Source organism: Nerophis lumbriciformis, linkage group LG19 (assembly GCF_033978685.3).
Source record: "Nerophis lumbriciformis linkage group LG19, RoL_Nlum_v2.1, whole genome shotgun sequence".
Classification (NCBI taxonomy): domain Eukaryota; kingdom Metazoa; phylum Chordata; class Actinopteri; order Syngnathiformes; family Syngnathidae; genus Nerophis; species Nerophis lumbriciformis.
The window spans coordinates 15,203,800-15,223,827 of NC_084566.2; the positions used below are offsets into that span (position 1 = coordinate 15,203,800).

At 41.5% G+C, this 20,028-nt stretch overlaps 1 protein-coding gene across 1 annotated transcript in view; it reads left to right on the plus strand.

The window, feature by feature from the left end:
* cdh2 (cadherin 2, type 1, N-cadherin (neuronal)) overlaps positions 1-20,028 on the plus strand; it is a 130,600-nt gene that overhangs the window by 24,871 nt on the left and 85,701 nt on the right. The gene's annotated exons all lie outside the window — the stretch shown is intronic.

Consider the following 20,028-nt stretch of genomic DNA (forward strand, 5'->3'; position numbering starts at 1 on the left):
ACAGCAAAATTAAATACACTATTGTGGCACCTCTGTGACTTTAAAGCTGTTGAAAAATAGTGTGATATGTCACCTTTAATCTCAAGTGTATACTTGATTGAAAACATTGTCTACCTCCCGCTCAAAAAATTGCAGTCTCACTCGCATTTAATAAGCATATGCAGCCAACTATATTACCTGTCTGAAGTGATCTACTGTGACTAGACCTTGCTGACACCAGCGCCCCACTGCCGTCGCGGTGTGGAGATATTATGATTGACCAGCAACAATTTCCATCTCGATCTTGAGTGCACACCGTTGCAGTAAGCAACATATCGCTCTGTAGCTCACGTCGTCTTGAGTTTATACTGTCTCTTGCCGCCATCGATATTTATTGAGGCATTAAAGAGCGTGCGGCATGTCGCCACTTTATTCCCCGTAGCACTGCCGGCTCAGCAGGACTGAGGCTGGAGGGGGGGTATATACTTGCTGAAGGGTATAATGTAACCATTGGAAATAACAGTTGAACGTTTCATAAAATAACCGTGTGCTTTTGGAAAATATGCACAAAATGACGATATATTAGGTTGTTTGCATAGAATTGATAGTTGATTGAGGCAAAGTCGCTTGCCTTCCATCAGATTCAGTATCTGCTAGTCGCTGTGTCAGGCTGTACTGTTGTACAGCTCAAAAAGGCACTGAAATTGAAATAGGAGTTCAGAACACAATGTATAAAAACACTACCAGAAAATCTTAGGAGAGAAAAAATATTCAGGACACACATTTTTTATACTTCATTTACAGGTCTGTCTAAAATACACTGTGAAAGGGTCTGCACGGCGATTTCCTGTCCACGTATACTGTTCACAATTGTTATACCGTGAAAATCTCAGCCAACTGCGACCTTTTCCTAAACAACAAGAAAAACCAACATCTCACCTTCATGCGTGTCAATTTACCAGAGACCCATACTCAATCTTACATAGGCCCAGTGTCAGCCTTACACTGAAGACTAAGTGCTCTAAGCATCGTGACCTTTGTAGAAGATAAGCTTCTTTTGGCCGACTCGAAGAGTTTGGAATAACGGCCCGAGCCACTAATTTATGGCATTGCTAACCATATGAGGGCTGCGAGCCAAGGTTATTGACCTTTCACGCCTGTCAGTAGTGATAGAAGAAGCTAGAACCATAAGGAGAATGAATAGAGCTTATTAAAGAGCCAGGCTTTGCATGGATTGGTTATTCCTGCTTTTTTAAGGTGCGTTCGCACCTGTCATGTTTTTAGTTCTGGGTCTCGGTCCGCTTGCAGGTAAACTTTGGTTTGGTTCACTTGAGAATGATACACTGATCAAAGTCATGCTAAAACACATACAGTTCAAGATACAAGCTTAATTTGTCACTGCACATAATTGCATAAATGACAAATAAGTATGAACTGTTTGAAGTACTGTCTGCTGTGGTCCCTCCCTCTGGGTGTGACAAGCATGCTCTCTAGAAGAGAAATCTCAGGAGGTAAATTTTGCAGAATGTATTAAACGCATTAGCAAAACTGCACCTAAGTGTCCAACAAAATGTTTTTCTGTTATTTGGAGCAGGATCAGAGAGCCCATTTCTCTATTTTCTTGCCAACTAAAAATTGCTAATTTCCTTATAGGGACCAAAAGTTAGCATTTTCACATTTAAAAAAAAAAAAAAAAAAAATATATATATATACCGTATTTTCCGCACTATAAGGCGCACCGGATTATTAGCCGCACCTTCAATGAATTACATATTTCATAACTTTGTCCACCAATAAGCCGCCCCGGACTATAAGCCGCGCCTACGCTGCGCTAAAGGGAATGTCAAAAAAACAGTCAGATAGGTCAGTCAAACTTTAATAATATATTAAAAACCAGCGTTCTAACAACTCTGTTCACTCCCAAAATGTACGCAAATGTGCAATCACAAACATAGTAAAATTCAAAATAGTGCAGAGCAATAGCAACATAATGTTGCTCGAACGTTAATGTCACAACACACAAAATAAACATAGCGCTCACTTTCTGAAGTTATTCTTCATTCGTAAATCCTTCGTCTTCGGTGTCCGAAGTGAAAAGTTGGGCAAATTTACGATCCACTGGCAGATGTTGGCGTCGTCTGGCGCTGCCTCCTCGTCTTAGTGAAGGTGTGTTCGCCTTCTGTCTTCCATTGTTCCCACGCAGTTAGCAGTCTAGCTTCGAATGCCCTGTTGACACCAATATCTAGCGGCTGGAGGTCTTTTGTCAATCCACCCGGAATGACGGCGAATATTGAATTAAGCGCGTAAGCGTGTCTCTCAATGTGCTGTTATGAGCTAGCAAATATAACAACTACACTACCCAGCATGTAACGATAGTTACGAGCATGCGCGGTAGCCCTGAGAAGTTCCCACGCAGTTAGCAGTCTAGCTTCGAATGCCCTGTTGACACCAATATCTAGCGGCTGGAGGTCTTTTGTCAATCCACCCGGAATGACGGCGAGTATTGAATTAAGCGCGTAAGCGTGTCTCTCAATGTGCTGTTATGAGCTAGCAAATATAACAACTACACTACCCAGCATGCAACGATAGTTACGAGCATGCGCGGTAGCCCTGAGAAGTTCCCACGCAGTTAGCAGTCTAGCTTCGAATGCCCTGTTGACACCAATATCTAGCGGCTGGAGGTCTTTTGTCAATCCACCCGGAATGACGGCGAGTATTGAATTAAGCGCGTAAGCGTGTCTCTCAATGTGCTGTTATGAGCTAGCAAATATAACAACTACACTACCCAGCATGCAACGATAGTTACGAGCATGCGAGGTAGCCCTGAGAAGTTCCCACGCAGTTAGCAGTCTAGCTTCGAATGCCCTGTTGACACCAATATCTAGCGGCTGGAGGTCTTTTGTCAATCCACCCGGAATGACGGCGAGTATTGAATTAAGCGCGTAAGCGTGTCTCTCAATGTGCTGTTATGAGCTAGCAAATATAACAACTACACTACCCAGCATGCAACGATAGTTACGAGCATGCGCGGTAGCCCTGAGAAGCGATGTTGTATGCTGGGAGTTCGAATGTGGTTATGAGCACGCTGTGAGAAAACGTTGAGAACTCAGTTAACACGCCTCGTCTGCATTATTTATAATTAGACAGACAACACACTTAATAGGAGCCATTTTGGGGTCTTTACATAAACACACAAATGGAAATGAAACGTCACATATCCCAGCATGCACCGCGCGCTTCTTCTACGGGGAAAAAAGATGGCGGCTGTTTACCGTAGTTGCGAGACCTAAACTTTATGAAAATGAATCTTAATATTTATCCATATATAAAGCGCACCGGGTTATAAGGCGCACTGTCAGCTTTTGAGAAAGTTTGTGGTTTTTAGGTGCGCCTTATAGTGCGGAAAATACGGTATATATATATATATATGTGTATGTCCTGAGTAGTCCTGCGTTCAATCCCGGGCTTGGGATCTTTCTGTGTGGAGTTTGCATGTTCTCCCTGTGACTGCGTGGGTTCCCTCCGGGTAGTCCGGCTTCCTCCCACCTCCAAAGACATGCACCTGGGTATAGGTTGATCGGCAACACTAAATTGGCCGTAGTGTGTGAATGTGAGTGTGAATGTTGTCTGTCTACCTGTGTTGGCCCTGCGATGCGGTGGGGACTTGTCCAGGGTGTACTCCGCCTTCCACCCGAATGCAGCTGAGATAGGCTCTAGCACCCCCCGCAAATGGGACAAGCGGTAGAAAATGGATAGATGGATTGGATATATATATATATATATATAGTGTGTGTGTGTGTGTGTGTGTGTGTGTGTGTGTGTGTGTGTGTGTGTGTGTGTGTGTGTGTGTGTGTGTGTATACATGTTTGGTACCTGTACCAAAATGTATTTTGATACTTTTCTATCCTTTGTTACTTTTCAAAATAAAGAGCACCACAACAAATGTCATTATAGGAAGAGCAGTCTGACGATCAACCACCTCTTCTTAAAGGGGAACTGCACTTGTATTTTTTTGGTCATCGTTCACAATCATGATGAAAGACATGACGACGGATGGATTTTTTTTAATGCATTTTAACTTGTAAATAAACGTAAATAAAAGTCCGATAACAGCGGAGCCGATGGGAGGTTCTCTATTTTGCCCATGAAATCCAATAGATAGACCATTCAAAAACCACCAACAATACTCCATTTACATGTGTTACATGTGATATGAATATTAACTAAGTAATAGTGATATTGTTATTATAAGTGCTAACGCAGACACATTATTTATAGCGCCGCTGTGATCACAAGCCTGTGTACAACATGATCGAAATTGATAAGTTGATACATTTATTGTAGATCATAAATCATGCATCTCATCTGGACAGATGAAGTCTAAGGACGTATTTCGAGAAGTTAGCACACTTTGACGAGAACGACAACGAGACGCTTGGTCCCAAAAAACCCCCAAAACATCCTTTTGTCATGCTTCTCATAATGATTGTGAACGATAGGCAACATTCCCAATAAAGTGTACTTCCCCTTTAAATGTGGGACACGACAAAGTTGTTGACTGCAGAAGAGGGTAGTCATATGCACGGCCTGCTGACCATAAAACGAACTGCTGTTGAAAAAGTCTGCAGCACCAAGTTCCTGTGTGGGCATGTCCACCAACACCACAGCCCTGACCAAGAAGGCCCAACAACCTCTCTACTTCCTTCCTGCGGAGACTGAGGAAGGTGAACTGCACTCCCTCCATCATTATTATAGGTGTCTCTCTACCCACCCTGGCATACATATACACACAAAGCAGTGTGCTAGGAAAGCCACCAAAATGTTAACAGACTCCTCCCATCCAACTGACTACCCTTTTCACTCTCTGGCAGGAGGCTACACAGCATCCGAGCAAAAACTGCCAGCCTCAGGAACATTTTTTTTCCCTCGAAGCCATCAAAATATTAAACACACTCAACTCATACTGCTCCACAAGTATTCAGTACAACACAAAAGACATTGAAAAACGATATAAATTGTATTTATTACTATTTATGTACTGTATTTTTCTGACCATAGGGCGCACCGGATTATAAGGCGCACTGCCGATGAGCGGGTCTATTCAGGTCTTTTTTCATACAAAAGGTGCACCGGATTATAAGGCGCATTAAAGGGGTCATATTATGATTTTTTTCAAAATGTAAAACACTATCTTGTGGTGTACATAACATGTGATGGTGGTTCTTTGGTTACAGTGTTGCATAGATTGTTTTATAGACCATTTTCAAGAAGCTTTCTGAGCGTTTTGTGGGCAGTCTTATTGACGTGGCTTACCCTCGACAGAGTCTTCTCCCCGTCATCTTTGTTGTAGCGGTGTAGCGTGCAAGGACGGGGGTGGAAGAAGTGTCAAAAGATGGAGCTAACTGTTTTAATGACATTCAGACTTTACTTCAATCAATTACGGAGCAGCATCTTCTCATCCGTGGCTCACTAGTGCAATAACGCCGGAAATGTGTCCCGTGAAAAACTGTCCGACCAGAACTCTCCAATAACTAAAGTTCCGTGGGTGAATTATGTAAACCCACTACACCGGTAGTTTTTAGCGCTTCCATAGCGAGATATAAGTTAGAACTTTACACTACTTTATAGTAGAAATAGCATCAGCAGAGGGTGAATGTCCCATAACAAGAAGATAGTGAAAAAGAAGAAGCTTATCGACTACGTCATCGTCACGGACTACAGTGGCAGAGGTGCGCAAATTTTCACGACTTATGCAGATCTCAAATACACACCAGCAGGTACCAGAAAGTAAGAAAAGTTGGTTTTGCATAATATTGTGAAACAAAACGCCAGATAAAGTCTGCTAATGGCTGGCATTTTGCGGTCTTTATACACACACACCATAGTAATACTTGTATCTCTGACTACAGTAGCCGTATTGGGCCAACAATCCATCAAGTGGTGCGGCTTCAAAGTCATACTAAAACATTTTGACCGATTTTTGAGTGCCGTGTGTAATGTACTTTACTTTAAATGGAACATTTAAAGTTTTGGTGTTTACTGAAGTCATATTGCAGTCTACACGCATCTCTTATGTGTGACTGCCATCTACTGGTCACACTTATCATTACACCATTTACCAAATAAAATTGATTCAAGGTCAGTAAGTACAACCAGAATTATGCCATACATTGGGCGATTTTTGAGAAAATTAAAGGATTTTAAGTGCGGCTCATAGTCCGAAAAATACGTTATATGTTATATCACTGTTGCCTTGTCACTTGCACTGTAGATGTTGTTCTAAATGCGCTGAGGAGATCCGTTCACTGTATGAAACACATGAAGAATAAAAATAGGATAAATCATTACGATGAAATGGAAAGATTATCAACTATATGAATATGGCCTTAAAGTGTGTGAATATGCCATAAAAAGGTGTGAACTGTGCAAGATTAACACTTGGCACATGCGTGTAATGCATCACAGCAGTGCATCTGAGTCATGGCCCTTACTGTTGTGCTTTTTTGAGTTGCAATTCTCATATTTCAACATTGTTGTTCTGACTTTGTTTCATTTCATTGTTTTCCCCCATTGCCATTGTTTGCGGTTTATATATTTGTAGCTATGATGATGAAGCGACTAATGTGATCAGACAGATAAACATTTAACATTAAAGAATGTTATGTAGACAGAGCCTTAGATAGAGCAGATTGAGCACATGTTATTGCAGCCTTGTCCTCCCGTTGAGCTCCCCTGCCTGTAAGAATCAGGCAGGGGGTTAGGAAGGCATGCATTTTTATTGGATCAACATGCTATGATGTCCCCCCCCCCCAACCCCACCACTTGCATTTATTATCATAACCAGTCCCTTATGGGGTTTCACTGACCACTTTATTGACTCTCGAGAAGCATATCTTTGCTTGATGCATTGTTTGTCTATAGCACCACATCCCCAGTAGAAATAAGCCAGAGAAGTCACTCTATTAGTGTGTGTTTGCCATTAAAAGGATGTCTCCAGTGAGGTGAAACTTTAAAAGCCTATTTTATGTTGTACATTTGCTTTGTTCATGAAATGCATTGAATGTTCTCAGAGCCTCAGTTAGGCAGCAGGAACAAACACACCATCATTTATGCTACTTTGGCTGTGCTCATTTAGAGGACATTTTTCAAGTGTTTGTTTATATGCAGCAGAAGGCTAATGCACGAGGAGGTTGTGAGTTTTGTGTGTGCTATTGATTTATCGCATGTCTGGTACTCGTCAAATTATACAGCACATAAAAAGGGGGGGGTTGTGTGTAGGGGTAACTAGGCCAAGAGAAGAGTGGGGGCTATTTTGGAGCATGTTTCATTTAAGTGGAGACTATGGACAAGTAAGTGACCGCTGATACACGGCACATACACTTGCAAGTATGCTACCGCCATGACCTAATATGGTTGCCAACCAAATTGAAGTCTCAGTCAGCTTGCAAGTGAACTCTGGTGCGCTTCGGTTTACTTGAGCTCCAATATGAGCGTTACATGGACCAAAGACAATTTTGAAATGCGTAAATTTACAGCAAAAAACATCTATATATTACAGCTATGTAAGAGAGAATGGAGCTTGGGAGTTCTTTAAAAAAAATTGTTTTTTTAAGTTTTGGGGAAATCTAATAGGGTCACATATTTCATGAGAGCTGCCCAATTATGTCCTTACGTTATGCATAGTTGTGTTCTTTATCGTGCAGGTTTTGATCAAATGATAAACGTACTAGTGCAGTGGTTCTTAACCTTGTTGGAGGTACCGAACCCCACCAATTTCATATGCGCAAAAATACAATGTTTTTTTTCAAATTCAAGACAAAATTATATGTTTTTGGTAACACTTTAGTATGGGGAACATATTCTAAGTAACAAAGACTTATTTTATAGTTTTTTTGGACACTAGGGGAACATATTCTAAGTAACAAAGACTTAATTTAGAGTTATTTGGTTAGGGTTAGGGTTAGAGGGTTAGGGCCATGGTTAGAGGGTTAGGGTTATAATAAGGCCATGCCGAATAAGGCATTAATAAGTACTTAATAATGATTAGTTAAGAGCCAATATGTTACTAATTTGCATGTTAATAAGCAACTAATTAATGGTGAATATGTTCCCCATACTAAAGTGTTACCATGTTTTTTTACTGGTGCACAAAATGAACCGTGCATGAACATCACATTGTTCAAAGAACAAAACCAACACAGTGCATAAACTCACAACAAATTACACACCTGCAAATCAGTCTGACTTCTGCTGTTGCCGTATCCGTAATACGCCGATAGGGAGAAGTTTTTATTTACACGATGAGTCGGGTGTGTTTTGACCTCCGCCGAACCCCTAGGGTTCGATCGAACCCAGGTTAAGAACCACTGTACTAGTGCAAAGCGAACCACATTGAATTATTTTGTGTCTTTTTTTTTTTTTGTCTTGACCAAACCAAGTGTGAACGCAGCATTAAACTTCAAACTGTAGTCTTGCATGCATAGTTTTAGGGTTTTACGAGAACCAGTTTTTATGAGTCTTCCTGAGACGTTATTTCTCCCAATGATTATTTGTTTAGAGAAGCCCTCGGCTCTATAGCACGTTTACAATACATATATTGTCTAAATTGAATTAAATGAGATCTTGTTAGATAAATAGCGGAAAAACAACTGTGGCAAACTCATTACAATGTTTCCCTTATGCCTCCACACCAAGAAATGTGTGGGCCGAGGGCGACGACGTCAGAAAACACAAACAAGGCTTTCTTCTGCATTTTTTAGGGTTACTTACTATGTGTTGCGAAAATACATCAGGAGGAAAACAAGATTATCAATATATGTTCCATGGTGCAATTGGTGTACACCCAAGTCAATGATTGTGTTTGACATTAAACGTGACATATCAATGCTTGTGCCGCACAGCGATAAGGTCCTGGATTCGATTTTCGGGCTCTTTATGTGTGGCGTTTGCATGTTCTCCCCATGACTACGTGTGTTCTCTTCGGGTATTCCCGCTCTCTCCCACATCCAAATACATGCACCTGGAGATAGGCTGATTGGCAACACCAAATTGGCCCTAGTGTCTGAATGTGAATCGTTGAAAATGGATATTTAAGATTCATTAAAATGTCTTTACCGTCTTTTTCGGACTAAGGCACACTTAAAATCCTTTCATTTTTTTAAAAAATCAACAGTGCGCCTTATAACCCGGTGCTCCTATTGTACGGAATAATTCTGGTTGGGCTTACCGACCTTGAAGCAATTCTATTTGGTACATGGTGTAGTGATAAGTGTGACCAGTAGAGGGTAGTCACACATAAGAGATACGTGTAGACTGCAATATGACGCCAGTAAACTACACCAAAACTTTAAATGTTCAATTGAAAATAAAAAACATTACACACGGCACTCAAAAATCTGTCAAAATGTTTTAGTATGACTTTGAAGCCGCACCGCTTGATGAATTGTCTGCCCATTACGGCTACCGTAGTCAGAGATACAAGTCTTACTATTGTGTGTGTATAAGCCATTAGCAGACCTATTATCTGCTGTTTTGTTTCACAATATTACGCAAAACCAACTTTTGTGTATTGGGGATCTGCATAAGTCCTTAAAGATTGCGCACGTCCGCCACTGTAGTCCGTGACGATGCCGTAGTCGATGAAAAAGCTTCTTCTTTTTCTCTATCTTCTTGTTATGGGACATTCACCCTCTGCTGTTTACATTTCTAATATAAAGTACTGTAAAGTTCTAATTTATATCTAGCTATGGAAACGTTAAAAATTACCAGTGTAGTGAGTTTACATAATTCACCCACGGAATATGAGTAATTAGAGAGTTCCGGTAGGACGGTTTTTCACGGGACACATTTCTAGCATTGTTGCACTAGTGAGCCACGGATGAGAAGATCCTGCTCCGTTGTTGATTGAAGTAAAGTCTGAATGTCATTAAAACAGTGAGCTCCATCTTTTGACACTTCTTCCACTCCCCTCCTTGCACGCTACACCACTACAACAAAGATGACGGGGAGAAGACGCTGTCGAAGGTGAGCCACGTAAATAAGACCGCCCACAAAACGGCGAACCCTGAAGCGACTGTCACAAAGCGACTTGAAAATGGTCTGTAAAATATAATCTATGCAACATATTGACTGAAGAACCACCATTACATGTTATGTAGACCAGTGGTCCCCAACCACTGCAATAACATGTGCTCAGCGGACCGATTAGTACCGGGCCGCACAAGAAAAAAAAAAAAAATCAACATTAAAAACACAATATATACATTATATATCAATATAGATCAATACAGTCTGCAGGGATACAGTCCGTAAGCACACATGATTGTATTTCTTTATGAAAAAATAAATAAATAATAAATACCCCCCCGGTCCGTGGGACAAATTTTCAAGCGTTGACCGGTCCGCAGCTACAAAAAGGATGTAGATCATATGGAAATGTTTTAAAATTAGAAAGAAATCATAATATGATTTTGTGTTAAAATCCGGTGTGCCTTTTGTATGAAAAAAGCCCTTAATAGACCTGCTCATCGGCATTGTGCCTTATAATCCGGTGCGCCCTATGGTCCAGAAAATACGGTAGCTAGAGCTATTCATATTGTTGGAGACAGATGGCGGTGTTCTGGAGGCATATTCAATGCATCTTATTCCGTGTAAGGACCCGTTCTCACAGAGGTTTCTTTCAATTTCTTAGAGGGGAAACAGTGCAAATTGGTCAGGGTTTAATATCGACGTTTCAGTGGTACTAAAGGCACTTGAAAATACCCCAAATTTGTTGAACATTTCCCAATTTCATTTTGTAGCTAAACCATGTATTTCACATTTTCACATTGCTTTAGTCCCCCGTGAGCTTTCAATAGCAATGACTCACACATGTGTTTTTGAGCCATACTAACGTTGCCTTTAATAGATGTTTAATCATCGCGCAGCACGCCGTCATGCTGTGCACCTTCTCAGCATCGCTGTGGAACCCATTACAAGGGTGTGGTTGCACGTGCGCATGAAAAACTGCAGGGTCTCTAACCCTGCTGACAGCTGGATGACTTATCTATGAAAATGTGACCGCAGCCAATGTAGTCTCTCACCCCCCTCCTCCTGATCATTTATCGGTCTGTCTGCAGTGTGCTTGGAGAAATGCAATTGCACCGTCATTGATTTGTGTCTGTTTGAAATAAGGAGGTCCAGATGCCGTACACATGCCTAAAAGTGAGAGGTCTTTTTCTTCCCTTCCGTATAAATTCTCTAAACCTCTCTGTCTTGCACTGGCAAAGTTTAGAGGTCGATTCCTTCGCTCTATAGACCACCAAATGGGGAGGCTGAGAATGTGAACATAGACAGCTGTGTGGGATGAGGGGAAGAGGGGGTGGTCGTGTGTTTTCTACCCCAGTGTTTTTCAACCACTGTGCTGGGGCACATTAGTGTGCCGTGAGATACTGTCTGGTGTAACGTGGGAGATTATGTAATTTCACCTAATTGGGTTAAAAATATTTTTTGCAAGCCAGTAATTATAATCCGCAAATGCGCCGTTGTTGAGCGTCTGTGCTGTCTAGAGATCGGCAGAGGGACCACTCTTCCATATCAGTAGGTGGCAGCAGGTAGCAAATTGCTTTGTAGATGTCGAGAACATGGTCTGTCGTGATCACAATATGCAGACGACAGCGGGAGGCAGCGTGAAGGCAAAAAGGTATCTAATGCTTAAACCAAAAATAAACAAAAGGCATGTGCCGCTAAGAAAAAGCATTGAAGCTTAAGGATAGCTATGCAAAACGAAGCTAAAACTGAACTGAATGCTGGACGACAGCAAAGACTTACAGCGTGTGGAGCAGCAGACGGCGTCCACAAAGTACATCCGTACATGACATGACAATCAACAACAAAATAGGAGCGCAAGACAAGAACTAAAACACTACACACAGGAAAACACCAAACAACTCCAAATAAGTCACGGCGTGATGTGACAGCTCGTGACAGTACACCTACTTTGAGACAAGAGCTACAGTGATGCATGGTTGGTTATGGTTTGAATTCATATCCAACAATTGCGAGAACAACTTTTTATTGTCAATATCGGCTGCTGAGTTTAATGTTTTAATGTTTTCTGCTGGTGGTGTGCCTCGAGATTTTTTCAATGAAAAAAATGTGCTTTGGCTCAGAAAAGGGTGAAAAACACTGCTCTACCAATCAGAGTGGGGTTCATGTGCTGAAAAAAACGACCCATTTCAGACCCATTTTTGGGATAGACAGGCAAATAGCGCAAGGGGAACTGGGATGCCACAGCTTCCTGTCCGCGGCTTGGAACCGAGCAAATGTCTGGCGCATGTGTTATGAGTTAGCGACATATCTGTTTTTAAACACATGGTCTTCTACCTTGGTCCTGTAAACGATAATGGGAGGAAGGGCAAATTATGTGTCGAGGAGAAGCTTCCTCCCCCCGTGGGATTAATGATAGGCTCTGTGTATGTTCACAGGAAATATGAAAGACCTTTTGTTAGTGAAAGACAGAAAATAACCACTCGCGTCATATCAAGACCACCCCTTCTCGTTCCCCAAATTCATTGCCTCCTCTCTTGCTCATCCGTCACACTGTTTTTTCCGCCACCCCCGATAAGCCTATGTGTTTTCTCATTTATGATTCCACGCTGCGCCTGCTGTACTGAAGGCCCAAGGAGACACTTGGCTGCATTGTTAGTATTCCCTGTCTCCTCTAGACTTCCTGCCACTGGGTGGGCAGCAGGGAGTGGGACAAGGAGCTCTGTACAGTTGGTGATTCACCCTTCCACCTGTGATCCATCCCTCCGTTTACATTCCAAAGAGCCACCAACCTATTCAATACATTTCGGTTTTGGTTAATATGTGGTGTTGGTTTATTTTTAGCTCGGGTGGTCTTGCGCATGTGTGTATGTGGTGGGACATGCACACCTCCTCAGGCTATGCTAAATAAAGAATGGTCTATCAGTGCTGGGGAAATGACTGCTTGGCACTGCACTGGTGGTGTGTCTTTCGTCAGGTCACACATTGGTCTCCTCACACCTGCGGTTTAGGACAGGATGCTGGCAGGTGTTAATTGCGATTCTAAAACAAGGCATGATACTAGTTTTGTTATAGTTTCAAGTTTGCTGCTTTTCAGGCCCCGTTTACACTAAGCCGGATAAGGTTATCCAGGGTAAATTACACCTAACCTTATCCGTGTCCATACACAACAATGCCACTGTCTAAGACCCCCGCCTCCCTCTGCCCGCATGCGCAGAAAATGCACATGTCATTGTCATCGCCAGTGTTGGTTTGTGTGCAAGTTCTTAAATTTAACTTATCTGAGCAATATCTGGTGTTGTGGCATTTCAATTAACTGAAATCCAGTGTGCTGTGGGTCCCTATTGTAGTGAATCACACCTGAGCCATCATAAATTAATAAAATCTTTATGAGACACGTAAACAATGTGATAAAGAACATTTTACAACAATCAAACTAGGGATCTAGATATCTGGTCGGGACACTCCTCACTCTTTTGCCTTCACCTTCATTGTCCTTTCGTTTTTGGTGACTTTATATACTCGGGACCTAGACGTCGAGTCCGCGACATACATGGCGGACAATAACTGATACAGTCTGCTTTGCCAGTCCAAATGCATTCGCTGTTTTCCGTAGTTTTCCCTCGTCTTCCCTCGACAGCCAGATAATACAAAGCACACGCTACCTGATTATCACATCCACAGGAGTTCGCATTCTCCTTGTCTCTCCTTTGACAAATGGACAAAGTTTTTCGCTAAGCAGAATCACGGCTGAGATTCGACAGTTCTCTTGCCGTCTGAGAAGTGTTGTATCTGAAATAGCTGCAATCACTTTCTCTTAAGGTATCCATGTGTGATTTCTACAAGCGTCTGTACATGTAGAAGAATGAGAAACACGGGTATGTCTGGATGACTCGCCTTCATATTTCCAGTGGTTAGCTGCGAGTTACGAAACCGTTCTTTCTGATGTCACTTCCTGTGTGGGGCGCGGTCTTTCTGGCGTCATTTCCTCGCCAAACTCAGTTTGTAAACTAAGCTAAGAGCCGGAGATTCAAGAAATACACGGTGCACTTAGCCGTGTACAAATTTGTCCGAGGAGGGGAACTTAAACGCTGGTTAAGTGTGGCTGAAACGGGACTTAAGCTAAATAATTATTCGTTTAAGGGGTTAAACGACATAGTGTAGATATGGCCTTAATCTAAATATAATAAAGGTGCCTTGAATGAATTGAGGCAGAGCCCAATAGAAGCCACCTTTAACATTCTAAAACTGTGTCAGAAAATACTTGGAATCAACCCAATTACATCTGTGAATCAACCGCTTTGGTACAATCCTAATATCATAATTAATACAAATGTTATTAAATGGACAACATGGAAAGACAGAGGTATTACTAAACCTCATCATATTATTAATATAAACTCCTTTAAAATGTTCAATGAATGTTATATTTGAGCTGTTTTTCAAACTTATTATACCAATAGTATGTAGTAATAGACTACATACGGTATATCCATTCATATATCACTTAAATTTGTTTTCATGTTAAAAAAGTATTTTCATGTAAAAAAAGAAACAATTTATTTAGAAAGTGTGGCGGCAGTAATCTTGCCGTGGCGTTGTGCTACAATTATTTACATGTAGAGGAAACCATGATATTTCATTCAACTAAAATGCTTTTAACGGGCTTTAACAGGGTGAGAGTTCAAGAGTGTTACTGCTCTGTGAAAGAAACGGTCTCTTAGCCTGTTGGTCCTGGATTAATGGATTATATAGAATAATTACATTGAAAAAAAAGCTTCAATTTATAATCTGTTTCTTCGATTAATCATTTGATGAGTGTAACTAATAACAATTGATAAAATCCGCACCACATTGAGTGCCTTGAACTTTAGGTACATGGACATAGTTTCTGCACTACTGTCGAGCGTACATGAGAGGTGTGGTGTGTGGGTGTCTTGATCCATGTGGCAGCAAAAAAGTGGAAAGGTTTTATTGTTCAAAAATGCACATATGCTAAAAGAGCAATTTCAATGTTGATGTTGTGCTTTTATTAGAAAAAAAGAATGAAAGTAATGGCAAGCAGAAAAATCATTGTTGATTTTCACTGTTTTTCCTAAAATACGCATTGAGGCTATAAAGTGTGTTTCAACCGACTACTCAATTCATCGAACAAATTACTGTAGTGAATTTATAAAATAAACGATACCTGCAACCCTACTCTAATTAGAATGAGCAAACATTCGGACTTCACAGCTATCGGACCATAAGATGCGGCATAAGTCATGCATTCTTTAATAATTTTGAAATTAAGAGGATTTTACATGAATGCTAGTGTGTCTTTCACAGCCTTGTAGGCACAAGTGTTACTTCAAGTTTTTAACATGACACAATGAAGTGAAGTGAAGTGAATTTTATTTATATAGCGCTTTTTTCTTGTGACTCAAAGCAAGTTACATAGTGAAACCCTTTATTTAAGTTACATTTAAACCAGTTTGGGTGGTACTGGGAGCAGGTGGGGAAATTGCCTTGCCCAAGGACACAACGGCTGTGTCTAAGCCCCGTTTCGGCCACACTAAATCATCGTTTAAGGTTCCCCTCCTTGGATAATTTTTTATACGGGTAAGTGCGCCGTCTATTTCTTGAATTTCCGTGTCTTAGTTTTGGATGGACTCATTGATCGTTTACAAACTGAGTTCGGAGGGGAAGTAACGCCAGAAAGACCGCGGCCCACACAGGAAGTGACGTCAGAAAGAACGCGCCACAGCAAGCTTCATAACAACCGGAGCTATCCACTGGAAATATGGAGGCGAGTCATCCAGACATGCCCGTGTTTCTCCTTCTGTCTGTACAGACGCTTGTTAAAATCATCAATACCTTAAGAGAAAGCGATTGCAGCTATTTCTGATACGACACTTCTCAGACGGCAAGAGAACTTTCGAATGTTCAGGTCAGCTGTGATTCTACATAGCGAAAAACTTTGTCCATTTGTTGAAGGAGAGACGACGAGAATGCGGGCTCCCGTGGATGTGATTTTTTTTTTAAAAGGTAGCGTGTCCTTTGTATTACCTGGCCGTCGAGGGAAGACTACGGAAAACGGTGAATGCTTTTGGACTGGCAAAGCAGACTATCAGTTATTGTCCGCCATGTATGTCACAGACTTAATGTCTAGGTCCAGAGTATATAAAGTCACCACGCTGCCCAATCCGGCCTGTAAAGCCAAAACATTTTATTGCATTTTTGAGCTACCTTACTCTGAGCTCCAACAGTGTGTTTGCGTTCCAGATGTTTGAGCAGTTAGTCATAGTTGGTGTTTGCCTTGCCTCAGGACTTCCAGTCATAGCAGAGAATCTATTGGCTCCATATTGACTTCCTCCGGCTGTCTCCAATGGATTTGACATGGATAGCACGGTTGGGTTTGTAGTGCAAGGGGGCAGAGGGAGGGAATGTAATAAAAGCAGGAGACCCCAGAGTGAAAAAAAAGAGTGAAATAAAAAAAGACTTAAATGAAGAGGGCTCAACTTGGCAAAAGCCAAATGGGTTGTCAGGGGCAACCGCCTCAACCTCGCCTCGAGAAGGCTAAGAAGCAAGATAATGTTGGAATAGGACTGAATGAGTCAAAACTAATACAACTGAAACAATACATACACAGTAAGGTGCTGTTTAAATGATTTGAGTTTCCTGGGGGCCTGCTTGGCTTTATTGCGTTTCATAGTTCCGTGTTATTCAATGCTTTAATTGTAAGACCAAGAACGACATTAATTTGTTTAATTCACTAGAGTATAACAGCCATCTTCTGGAAAGGATAAGGCTTATTAGGTCTGATGGCCCTCCTGTCATATTACCTAACATGGCTGTGATAGATAGACAGGATTCTGTGTTTGCATTCATACTATATAGTTAGGCACATTCCCAGGCCCTGTATGTTGCATTAAACCCTTAAAGTACCAGTAGAGTGGAAAAACAAGTTGACTTTATATGCTTAATTGTGTTTAATTGTATCCATTAAACCAGGGGTGTCAAACTAATTTACATTGGATGGCCACATCCCAGTAATGGCTGCTTTCAGAGGGCCGCTTTTTAAAAATTAATTTACATTATGCATGCGGGTAATAACCTGTGATTAATCATGATTAATTGAAATGCATATGCATTTGATTATTAATACAGCCTGGAAGAGTTAGGGCTGCATGGGATTCTGGGTATTTGTTCTGTTGTGTTTATGTTGTGTTACGGTGCGGTTGTTCTCCCGAAATTTGTTTGTCATTCTTGTTTGGTGTAGGTTCACAGTGTGGCGCATATTTGTAACAGTGTTAAAGTTGTTTTTACGACCACCCTCAGTGTGACCTGTGTGGCTCTTGATCAAGTATGTCTTGCAGTCGCTTACGTGTGTCTACAGAAGCCAAATACAACATGTGACTGGGCTGGCACGCTGTTTGTACAGGCTGTAGAGGACGCTAAAGGCAGTGCCGTCACGGCACGCCCTTAATATTGTTGTCTGGGTGAAAATCGTCAGAAATTCGGGAGAATGGTAGCCCCTGGAGATTTCCGGGAGAGGCATTGAAATTCGGGAGACTCCCGGAAAAATCGGGAGGGTTTACAAGTATGACGCTGTCAAGCGGCATTCATATAAAACTTGCGGGCCGCACTAACATTAAATTTTCATATTAAGGTGCGGGCCGCAAAATAACGTCTTGCGACCGCAATTGGTCCACAGGCCACGTGTTTGAGACCCCTGCTTTCAAATCATAAATAAAGGTGACAAGCAGATATTTAACTATTTGTTTTTATCTCACAAAAATTGCAATACAGCATATAATATAATTGGCATGATCAGATAATATTAAAGTTTAAAATATGCATTTTTTTTCTGTCAAAATTGAAAGAATGCGTTTAGTTAAAAAAAAAAAAAAAAAAAAAAAAAAAATATATATATATATATATATATATATATATATTTTATTGAAACCCATTTTCTCCAGGTTTCTACATAAAATTATGTGAAAAGAACTGGCCCTTGAGTTTGACATCTGTGCATTAAACCATATCTACTTGGTATTTACAATCCGCAAAATATGTGAAAATGCCGTCTAAAAGTCAGTCAGCCATTTTGAATATCCTGCTCCAAACGTCTTCGGTAATTTCCGTAGTTTGACGTCACTGGAATAACACTACCGCACACTGACCATAGTATCAGATCAGTCATACTGGACATAGGCAAAAATTAGAGAGACATGTGCTGTCTATCATTCACAATCCTTATATAAGACAAGAATACATGTTTTTCTTTTTTCTAAGTTATACATAAATGAATAAATGCATAAAAAGTCAGCTAACAAAGTAATCGATGGAGGCTCTTTATTTCACTCACAAAACCCACCAACTATACTGAGTACTCTACATACATATTGTGACCTGAATATTAACCAAATATTAGCAATGTTGTTATTGTAAGCGCTAACGCAGACAAACTATTTTTAGCGGCGGATTGACAACACACAGCTCAGTAGCCCTCTGCTGCTGTACAGTGAGCTGGCCGCGATGTCCTACTGCTCCTGCATCATCGCATCTCGGCTCGTCAAAGATATTCTAGATTATAAATGCATCTCATTTGGATAGTAGGAGGATTTCGCCATTTATTTTAGAAGTTGTTCATCTGTGACATTCAATGTATACCAGGAGATGAAGACAAACACACACAGAACCGAAGACAGTGTCTGCAGGGGGACAACAGGAGGATTTCGCAGGGGGACAACAGGAGGATTTCGCCATGTATCTAGAAGTTGTTCATCTGTGACATTCAATGTATACCCGGAGATGGAGACAAACACACAGAACCGAAGACAGTGTCTGCAGGAAGATTTTTCCTTGTTAAACCTTTTGTGTGCATCATGCTACATGATGCTTAGTGTTTCACTAAAGCTGCATCTGTTTAGCAGAGCTTCTAAAATGTATATTTAGGATCAACAATATATGTTTCTGGATTATAGCTTTCCCAAAGTACCGTAATTCTTGTTGTCTCTCCCAAATTCTGCATTATTTGCATTGTTGGTCATGAAGGGATCTTTGGCTCCTACCTCTACGTCACTCAATGACATATCTGGCTCGCTCATTAATCTCTCAAAATGGTTTGGGAATCTCAGGCCCCTTCTACACTAAGCCGGATAAGGTTATCCAGGGTAAATCCCACCTAACCGTATCTGTGTTCACACACAACAACGTGTACAAATGTATTTAAGGAGGGTTACCTTAAACCAGGGGTCGGCAACCTTTACCAGTCAAAGAGCCATTTTGACCAGTTTCACAAATTAAAGAAAACAATGGGAGCCACAAAATTCTTTTGAAATTTAAAATGAAATAACACTGCATACAAAGTTTTTTTTCTTGCTTTGTGCTATGTATAAACCAAGGGTCTCAGACACGCGGCCCACACCTTAATATGAAAATTGATTGTTAGTGCGGCTCGCGGGTTTTATATGAATGGCGCGTGACAGCGTCATACTTGTCAACCCTCCCGAGTTTTCCGGCAGACTATGATTGTCAAGGCAACTGTTCTCTCGAACTTGCCGTGATGGTACAGCATTTAGCGCCCACTAAAATCAGCGTGCCGGCCCAGCCACACGTTGTATGGGGCTTCTGCTTGCACACGTAAGTGACAGCAACGCATACTTGGTCAACAACCACACAGGTTACACTGACGGTGGCTGTATAAAAAACTTTAACACTCTTACTAATAATGCGCCACACTGTGAACCCACATCAAGCAAGAATGACAAACACATTTTGGGAGAACATCCGCACCGTAACACAACATAAACACAACAGAACAAATACCCAGAATCCCATGCAGCCCTAACTCTTCACCTCAACCGACGCACAGAGGGGGGGTTGATGTGTGAGGGAGCAGGGTTGGGGTGGGGGCGGGGTTTGGTGGTAGCAGAGGTGTATAATGTAGCCCGGAAGAGTCAGGGCTGCATGGGCTGAGCCGCATCAGACTGATCAAAGAGCCGCATGCGGCTCCGGAGCCGCGGGTTGCCGACCCCT